This window comes from Gallus gallus, chromosome Z (genome assembly GCF_016699485.2).
Source record: "Gallus gallus isolate bGalGal1 chromosome Z, bGalGal1.mat.broiler.GRCg7b, whole genome shotgun sequence".
NCBI lineage: Eukaryota > Metazoa > Chordata > Aves > Galliformes > Phasianidae > Gallus > Gallus gallus.
The window spans coordinates 31,662,588-31,672,648 of NC_052572.1; the positions used below are offsets into that span (position 1 = coordinate 31,662,588).

At 54.9% G+C, this 10,061-nt stretch overlaps 1 pseudogene; it reads right to left on the bottom strand.

Moving 5' to 3' along the window:
• Positions 1 to 2,148: 2,148 nt before the first annotated feature.
• LOC112530678 lies at positions 2,149 to 3,335 on the bottom strand (annotated as a pseudogene).
• Between the last annotated feature and the right edge of the window lie 6,726 nt (positions 3,336 to 10,061).

The window sequence follows — 10,061 nt, forward strand, 5'->3', positions numbered from 1 at the left end:
ACATCTGGATTTAATTTGTGTCTTTTATTCCCTCCCAGAATATTCCTTCTTTTGGGTGATATGGATTTAAATTTGTGTGTATGTGTAACAAATAAATAACTATAACAAATGTGTATGGGACTTCTAAAATAAGTATTGGCCAGCACCTACTTAAAATTCAAGTACAACAGCAATTTAATAAAAACAGCTCCTCCAGAATGTGGCCATAAGGAAAGAGTTTACACAATCTGTTCATCTGCATAATTAGTAACTGAGGACCTGAGAACAGTTGGAACATTGCTGTGGGCAACCCAGGTCAGATTACTGATAACGTAAATAAAAAAGATTCAGATTTCCAAAAATTGCAAACATCAGAATGTAGCTAACAGCAACCCTAACAGGAGCACACAAAACAAACCACAAGAGGAACAATTTGGAGAGCCATGAGAGGCCATAAGGCTACTGTAAAAATCAAGCAGTATAATTCCATCTAAGGCATAAAAGAACATGGAAAGTGAATATGGAGAAAGAATTTAGAAAACACAGTAATGTATTTTGCTTATCATTTACGTAACAGTACAAGTATATGAAGTTTATTTATGCCAGACACATATTTGCAGATATTACTCTTGAACACTAGAGAAAATAATCAGTCATTTTATTTATACTCATGTAGTACCACTACTAAGCATTGTTAGGAACCAAAATTATTGTAGCCACAATGTAATCCTCTACTTTCTCATGACCGTAGTGCAGGAAAAAAACAAACAAACAAACAAACAAAAAACCAAAAACAAAAACAGAATGTCCAAGGCGCAGCACAGACAAGTGATCTGTTTGCAGTAATAGTGCAGGGCTTATGATGCAGTAGTTAAATGAACAGTAATCCTTTCCAGTGATTCTTTTGCTGCATTTTCTTTAGAGGCAGGCATTTTTCAGAGCACTAGACCAGTATAGGCTAGATCTAAACTTTTACAAAGTAGCTTCAGTTTGTGAGCTTCTACGTTTCATTACACTGAGTCGCTGAATATGCCAAGTTGGAAGAAACCCACACAGATCATTGAGTCCAACTCCTGGCTCCACACAGAACCACCTGAACTTCAAACCCTATGTCTGAGAGCTGATCTGTATTGCCAGCAATCCTGTCAGGTATGTCTGTGACAGGAGAAGACGTGTCTTGGTAAAGACAGAGCAAAATGTCTCTACACTCACCTGCTGCGCTCAGATCCAACAGCTGCCAACATTCTCCTGTTCCTGCCTTTGACCTGCAGTGCATGACTGCCGGCGAGCACACAGATTTGTGCTTTTGTTCCTTCAATTCATATTCTTGCTGGTTAATACATAGCCACCCGTATATATGTACACTCATGTTCTCAGAGCTCCAATTCAGCAGACAATTTGAGTTTTATAAGCACTTCACTTTGCTGTTATGCCTGAGAATCTGAGCAGATCACTACAGTGTTACCACATTCTTACGCCGCCTAGTATTTCTCCAACTGATAATCTCACACAGTTCAACGTACCAAGTTCTAGATGGCTGAGACCAGCTAAAGGGCTATAAAAGAGCGCTTTTTTCTGGTTAGTATAATTACTGTTTAATACTAATATACCTACAGTATGTCCTTATTCTGTGATAGGGGAATCTTCTCCCAAAAAACAAGACCTCGCAGGAAGGTGTGAGTTGTGGAAATGAACGCTGCCTCTGGGACTGGGAATAAAAAGAGGTAACAGGTTACATTCAAAATTTAAGGCAAGGCTCATGCATTCCTTTCCAAAGGGACATACTTTTTGCTTCTAAAAGTGCATATACTAGCATGGCAAAACATGAAGTGCAATAGTTAACTGTAGACAGAGAATTTAAGGATGAAATCAGGAAAATCTTGGTGCTACACAGGAAATTCATCTGGGCTGGTGGAAGAATTTTACTCACAATTATCAAATGCATTTTTTTGCTGTTCATACTGCAGTTATTGTTCAATAGCTATCAAAAAAAAAGAAAGAAAAAAACAAAAAACAGGAATACTTTCAGTTAGTTTTATTATATTACAACAGATCTACAATTTCAGGTTATTTCAGCCAAAATATTTTTTCTATTCCAAACTCATAAAAAACATCTATGTTAATTGCATTTTGCTATTCTTAAAAATAAATTTAAAAAATTGCCTATTGTACCAGTGCTGCTACAGCACTTCAAAAGATGTATTACTTACTTAAATTCTATTGTAAATGCAGTTATGCTTGCAGTCATTGTTCTTCCTTTTCTTGCTACTTTGACTTAAGGTTTCGAAACATTTGCTAAAAGCTGTTCCAATTTCTGAAGTTATATCAGAGGTAGTCATTGAATGTCCAAATTTTTGAAAGACTTGTTTGTTACACTGCTTTGTGAGAGACTGAGTTCAAAATGCAGCCTTCGCAAAGGGATTTTGACCATTTATTCTTTCTACTCCAGCTAGAAATGCCCAGTGCACTAGGACACCTAGTGCAGCATGTAGTAGTGTAGAAAAAGAAGAGAGTATACAATACAAGTATTTTCTCTCCACCTGAAATAAGATCTCATTCTCTCTTTTGAATAGCTATCAAAGTCCCTGTGGCTTGGCTGAGCCTTGAAACACATCTATGACAATCACTACTGTATAAGGGGTCTTCAAGGATAGTCTCGTATAGTCTAATAAACTCCATGTAGTTTGGGATAAGAATAGCAGACTGTTAGCCTTCAATAAGAAAACGTGCAGGGAAATAAGCCACAGTCCATCCTTGGCATTCTGAGGAAGAATTTTATCTCTGCAGAAGACAGGTCCTATGACAGTTGAATGTGGTTGAAGTAACCACTTATACACATAAAGAACATGGGTGGGATTGTCAAGAACAGGCTGAATAATCACCTCTGAACATTATGATCTGAATATGACTGCAGCATCTTCGATACAAACAACATAGGTTAATAAATAAATAAATAAATAAATAAATAAAAACTGTCCTTAGTCATGTCTGGTTTCTCATGACAGTGAGAACGTCAAGACAGACGTAAAGAAGGCATTCAGAACCTCTGCCTTTTCCTTATCCTCAGTGGTCACATTCCCAGCCTCATTCAGTAAAGAATGGAGATGTAGACAGCACACTGCATCAGGAGATCGGGAGCCAACCTCATTTTATCCAGACCTTGGTGCAAGGCCCTTCTATCCTCGAGGGAGTCAACACTCCACCCAGCTTAGCATCATCCACAAATTTATTAAGACAACCTCCAGATCTTTGTTGTAATCAACAGTAACAACAATGAAGAGAAATGGCCTTAAAATGGAGCCCTGCAGAATCCCACTGGTGTCAAACAGGGCAACTGTCAGGCCAAAGCCACGCATCACCCAATACAGCCACGTTTTGGTTAACAAGGGACATTCTTAGGGACACATCACCATGGCCTTATGATGTCGTGACATCAGTCCCTGACAACGGCTACAAGAATGGGGACCCTGACAACAGAACGCCAGCTGTGATGCAAGGCAGCCAGCCAATAAAGGCAGGCAGGCAAGCCTAGGCTGGGAGGGGCCATGGCTCCAGCCAGCCAGCCTAGGCAGGCAGGCAGGTAGGGGCCATGACTCCAGCCAGCCAGCCAGCCAGCCAGCCAAGGCAGGCAAGGCAGGCAGGCAGGGGCTGTGACTCCAACCAGCCAACCAGCCAGCCAAGGCAGGCAGGCAGGTAGGGGCCATGACTCCAGCCAGCCAGCCAGCCAAGGCAGGCAGGCAGGGGCTGTGACTCCAGCCAGCCAGCCAAGGCAGGCAGGCAGACAGGGGCCATGACTCCAGCCAGCCAGCCAGCCAAGGCAGGCAGGCAGACAGGGGCCATGACTCCAGCCAGCCAGCCAAGGCAGGCAGGCAGACAGGGGCCATGACACCAGCCAGCCAGCCAGCCAAGGCAGGCAAGGCAGGCAGGGGACATGACTCCAGCCAGCCAGCCAGCCAAGGCAGGCAGGCAGGCAGGGGCTGCGTCTCCAGCCAGCCAGCTAAGGCAGGCAGGCAGGCAGGGGCCGCGACACCAGCCAGCCAGTCAGCCAAGGCAGGCAGGCAGGGGCCGTGACTCCAGCCAGCCAGCCAGCCAGCCAGCCAAGGCAGGAAGGCAGGCAGGGGCCGTAACTCCAGCCAGCCAGCCAAGGCAGGCAAGGCAGGCAGGCGGGGGCCGTGTCTCCAGCCAGCCAGCCAAGGCAGGCAGGCAGGGGCCACAGCTCCAGCCAGCCAGCCAAGGCAGGCAGGCAGGCAGGGGCTGCGTCTCCAGCCAGCCAGCCAAGGCAGGCAGGCAGACAGGGGCCATGACTCCAGCCAGCCAGCCAGCCAAGGCAGGCAGGCAGGGGCTGTGACTCCAACCAGCCAGCCAGTCAGCCAAGGCAGGCAGGCAGGGGCCACGACTCCAACCAGCCAGCCAAGGCAGGCAGGCAGGAAGGGGCCGCGACACCAGCCAGCCAGTCAGCCAAGGCAGGCAAGGCAGGCAGGCAGGGGCCATGACCCCAGCCAGCCAGCCAAGGCAGGCAGGCAGGGGCCACGATTCCAGCCAGCCAGCCAAGGCAGGCAGGCAGGGACCGTGACTCCAGCCAGCCAGCCAGCCAGCCAGCCAAGGCAGGCAGGCAGGGGCCACAACTCCAACCAGCCAGCCAAGGCAGGCAGGCAGGCAGGGGCCACGACAACAGCCAGCCAGTCAGCCAAGGCAGGCAAGGCAGGCAGGCAGGGGCCACGACCCCAGCCAGCCAGCCAAGGCAGGCAGGCAGGGGCCACGATTCCAGCCAGCCAGCCAAGGCAGGCAGGCAGGGGCCATGACTCCAGCCAACCTGTCTAGGCAGGCAGGCAGGCTGGCAGGGGCCACCACCCCAGCCAGCTAGCCAGCCTGCCAAGGCAGGCAGGCAGGGGCCATGACTCCAGTCAGCCAGCCAAGGCAGCTATGGCAGGCAAGGCAGGCAGGGGCCGTGACGCCAACCAGCCAGCCAAGGCAGGCAGGCAGGGGCCACGACCCCAGCCAGCCAGCCAAGGCAGGCAGGCAGGGGCCACGACTCCAGCCAACCTGTCTCGGCAGGCAGGCAGGCAGGCAGGGGCCACCACTCCAGCCAGCCAGCCAGCCAGCCAAGGCAGGCAGGCAGGGGCTGTGACTCCAGCCAGCCAGCCAAGGTAGGCAGGCACGGGGCCATGACTCCAGCAAGCCAGTCTAGGCAGGCAGGCAGGGGCCATGACTCCAGCCAGCCAGCCAGCCAGTCAAGGCAGGCAAGGAAGGCAGGGGCTGTGACTCCAGCTAGCCAGCCAAGGCAGGCAGGCAGGGGCCATGACTCTAGCAAGCCAGTCCTGGCAGGCAGGCAGGGGCCATGACTCCAGCCAGCCAGCCAAGGCAGGCAGGCAGGCAGGGGCTGTGACTCCAGCCAGCCAGACAAGGCAGGCAGGCAGGGGCCATGACTCCAGCCAACCAGCCAGCCATCCAGCCAAGGCAGGCAAGGCAGGCAGGCAGGCATAGGCCGTGACTCCAGCCAGCCAGCCAGCCAGCCAGCCAAGGCAGGAAGGCAGGCAGGGGCCGTAACTCCAGCCAGCCAGCCAAGGCAGGCAAGGCAGGGGCCACAGCTCCAGCCAGCCAGCCAAGGCAGGCAGGCAGGGGCCGCGACTCCAGCCAGCCAGCCAAGGCAGGCAGCCATTACAGGCAGGCAGGGGCCCTGACTCCAGCCAGCCAGTCTAGGCAGGCAGGCAGGGGCCACGACACCAGCCAGGCAGCCAAGGCAGGCAGGCAGGGGCCACGACTCCAGCCAACCTGTCTCGGCAGGCAGGCAGGCAGGGGCCACCACTCCAGCCAGCCAGCCAGCCAGCCAAGGCAGGCAGGCAGGGGCCATGACTCCAGCCAGCCAGTCTAGGCAGGCAGGCAGGGGCCATGACTCCAACCAGCCAGCCAGCCAGCCAAGGCAGGCAGGCAGGCAGGGGCTGTGACTCCAGCCAGCCAGCCAAGGCAGGCAGGCAGGGGCCATGACTCCAGCAAGCCAGTCTAGGCAGGCAGGCAGGGGCCATGACTCCAGCCAGCCAGCCAAGGCAGGCAGGCAGGGGCCATGACTCCAGCCAGCCAGTCAAGGCAGGCAAGGCAGGCAGGCAGGCAGGGGCTGTGACTCCAGCCAGCCAGCCAAGGCAGGCAAGGCAGGCAGGGGCCATGACTCCAGCCAACCAGCCAGCCATCCAGCCAAGGCAGGCAAGGCAGGCAGGCAGGCAGGAGCCGTGACTCCAGCCAGCCAGCCAGCCAGCCAGCCAAGGCAGGAAGGCAGGCAGGGGCCGTAACTCCAGCCAGCCAGCCAAGGCAGGCAAGGCAGGCAGGCGGGGGCCGTGTCTCCAGCCAGCCAGCCAAGGCAGGCAGGCAGGGGCCACAGCTCCAGCCAGCCAGCCAAGGCAGGCAGGCAGGGGCCGCGACTCCAGCCAGCCAGCCAGCCAGCCAGCCAAGGCAGGCAGGCAGGGGCCCTGACTCCAGCCAGCCAGTCTAGGCAGGCAGGCAGGAGCCGCAACTCCTGCCAGCCAGCCAAGGCAGGCAGGCACGCACCGCGATGGGAGCCAGGGAGGCAAAATAATAAATAAATAAATAAATAAAAACTGTCCTTAGTCATGGCTGGTTTCTCATGACAGTGCTGGGGTACATCCTCGTCTTTAAGTTTATATAGTGCGCAATTCGTCCCACGTGACTTGTAGGGCAAGTAAATTTACCGGCAAGTGGCACTTCTACTGAGATCAGCCTGCCAGTATCTTACTTACATTTACATTCAATGCATGTAGCTAGGCTTTACTTAGAACCACAGAATCACAGAATCATAGAATCACAACGGTTGGAAAAGACCCACAGGATCATCCCGTCCAACCACTCACCACCCATCACCAATGGTTCTCGCTAAACCATGTCCCTCAGCACAACATCCAAACGTTCCTTGAACACTTCCAGGGTCGGTGACACTCTGGGCAGCCCATTCCAGTGCCTGGCCACCCTTTTAGAGAAGTAGTATTTCCTAACGTCCAGCCTGAACCTCCCCTGGTGCAGTTTGAAGCCATTCCCTCTAGTTCTATCACTAGTCACACGAGAGAAGAGGCCGCACCCCAGCTCGCTGCAACCTCCCTTCAGGAAGTTAAAGAGAGCATTAAGGTCTCCCCTGAGCCTCCTCTTCTCTAGACTGAACAATCCCAGCTTCTTCAGCCGCTCCTCGTAAGGCCTGTGCTCCAGACCCCTCACCAGCTTGGTTGCCCTCCTCTGGACACGCTCCAGGGCCTCAATGTCCTTCTCACAGTGAGGGGCCCAAAACTGGACACAGTACTCAGGGTGCAGCCTCACCACTGCTGAGTACAGGGGGACAATTACTTCCCTGTTCCTGCTGGCCACACTATTTCTGATACAAGCCAGGATGCCATTGGCCTTCTGGGCCACCTGGGCACACTGCTGGCTCATGTTCAGTCGAGCATCAATCAATACCCCCAGGTCCATTTCCTCTACTCAGTCTTCCAGCCACTCTGCCCCAGGCCTGTAGCCTTGCCTGGGGTTATTGCGGCCAAAGTGCAGGGCCCGGCATTTGGTCTTGTTGAACCTCATCCCATTGGCTTCAGCCCAGCTATCCAGCCTATCCAGATCCCTCTGTAGGGCCTCGCTACCCTCAGGCAGATCGACACTTCCAGCCAACGTGGTGTCATCTGCAAACTTAGTGAGGGTGCACTCAGTGCCCTCACGCAGGTCATCAATAAAGATATTGAAGAGGACAGGCCTCAGCACCGACCCCTGGGGAACACCAATCGTGACCAGTCGCCAGCTGGATTTAACTCCATTCACCACCACTCTCTGGGCCCGGCGCTCCAGCCAGCTCCCTACCCAGCCAAGAGTGTACCTGTCCAAGCCACGGGCTGCCAGCTTCTGCAGGAGCAGACCGTGGGAGACAGTGTCAAAGGCTTTGCCGAAGTCTAGGCAGACTACATCAACAGCCTTTCCTTCGTCCACCAGACGGGTCACTAGATCGTAGAAGGAGATCAGGTTGGTCAAGCAGGACCTGCCCTTCGCGAACCCATGTTGGCTAGGCCTGATCCCCCGGTTGTCCCGCACATGCTGCGTGATCTCCCTCAAGACAACCTGCTCCCTAACCTTCCCTGGCACCGAGGTCAGGCTAACAGGCCTGTAGTTCCCCGGATCCTCCTTGCAACCCTTCTTGTAGATGGGAGTCACACTGGCAAGCCTCCAGTCTTCTGGGACCTCTCCAGTCAACAAGGAGCGCTGACAGATGATGGAAAGGGGCTCAGCTATCACCTCCGCCGGTTCCCTCAGCACTCTCGGGTGAATCTCATCTGGCCCCATGGACTTGAGGCAGTCCAGTAGGAGCAGTAGGTCTCTGACTGTGTCCTCCTGAAGCGGGGGAGGGGGAGGGGGGGTTTAGTCTGCTCCCCAGCCAAGACTCCCAGGTCAGAGAGTGGAGTACCCTGAGGATAAGCGGTCTGATCTTTAAAGACAGACGTAAAGAAGGCATTCAGAACCTCTGCCTTTTCCTTATCCTCAGTGGTCACATTCCCAGCCTCATTCAGTAAAGAATGGAGATGTAGACAGCACACTGCATCAGGAGATCGGGAGCCAACCTCATTTTATCCAGACCTTGGTGCAAGGCCCTTCTATCCTCGAGGGAGTCAACACTCCACCCAGCTTAGCATCATCCACAAATTTATTAAGACAACCTCCAGATCTTTGTTGTAATCAACAGTAACAACAATGAAGAGAAATGGCCTTAAAATGGAGCCCTGCAGAATCCCACTGGTGTCAAACAGGGCAACTGTCAGGCCAAAGCCACGCATCACCCAATACAGCCACGTTTTGGTTAACAAGGGACATTCTTAGGGACACATCACCATGGCCTTATGATGTCGTGACATCAGTCCCTGACAACGGCTACAAGAATGGGGACCCTGACAACAGAACGCCAGCTGTGATGCAAGGCAGCCAGCCAATAAAGGCAGGCAGGCAAGCCAAGGCTGGGAGGGGCCATGGCTCCAGCCAGCCAGCCTAGGCAGGCAGGCAGGTAGGGGCCATGACTCCAGCCAGCCAGCCAGCCAGCCAGCCAAGGCAGGCAAGGCAGGCAGGCAGGGGCTGTGACTCCAACCAGCCAACCAGCCAGCCAAGGCAGGCAGGCAGGGGCCATGACTCCAGCCAGCCAGCCAGCCAAGGCAGGCAGGCAGGTAGGGGCCATGACTCCAGCCAGCCAGCCAGCCAAGGCAGGCAGGCAGGGGCTGTGACTCCAGCCAGCCAGCCAAGGCAGGCAGGCAGACAGGGGCCATGACTCCAGCCAGCCAGCCAGCCAAGGCAGGCAAGGCAGGCAGGGGCCATGACTCCAGCCAGCCAGCCAGCCAAGGCAGGCAGGCAGGGGCCGTGACTCCAGCCAGCCAGCCAAGGCAGGCAGGCAGACAGGGGCCATGACTCCAGCCAGCCAGCCAGCCAAGGCAGGCAAGGCAGGCAGGGGCCATGACTCCAGCCAGCCAGCCAAGGCAGGCAGGCAGGCAGGGGCTGCGTCTCCAGCCAGCCAGCTAAGGCAGGCAGGCAGGCAGGGGCCGCGACACCAGCCAGCCAGTCAGCCAAGGCAGGCAGGCAGGGGCCGTGACTCCAGCCAGCCAGCCAGCCAGCCAAGGCAGGAAGGCAGGCAGGGGCCGTAACTCCAGCCAGCCAGCCAAGGCAGGCAAGGCAGGCAGGCGGGGACCGTGTCTCCAGCCAGCCAGCCAAGGCAGGCAGGCAGGGGCCACAGCTCCAGCCAGCCAGCCAAGGCAGGCAGGCAGGGACCCTGGCTCCAGCCAGCCAGTCTAGGCAGGCAGGCAGGAGCCGCAACTCCTGCCAGCCAGCCAAGGCAGGCAGGCTGGCAGGGGCCGCGACACCAGCCAGCCAGTCAGCCAAGGCAGGCAAGGCAGGCAGGCAGGGGCCACGACTCCAACCAGCCAGCCAAGGCAGGCAGGCAGGAAGGGGCCGCGACACCAGCCAGCCAGTCATCCAAGGCAGGCAAGGCAGGCAGGCAGGGGCCACGACCCCAGCCAGCCAGCCAAGGCAGGCAGGCAGGGGCCACAACTCCAACCAGCCAGCCA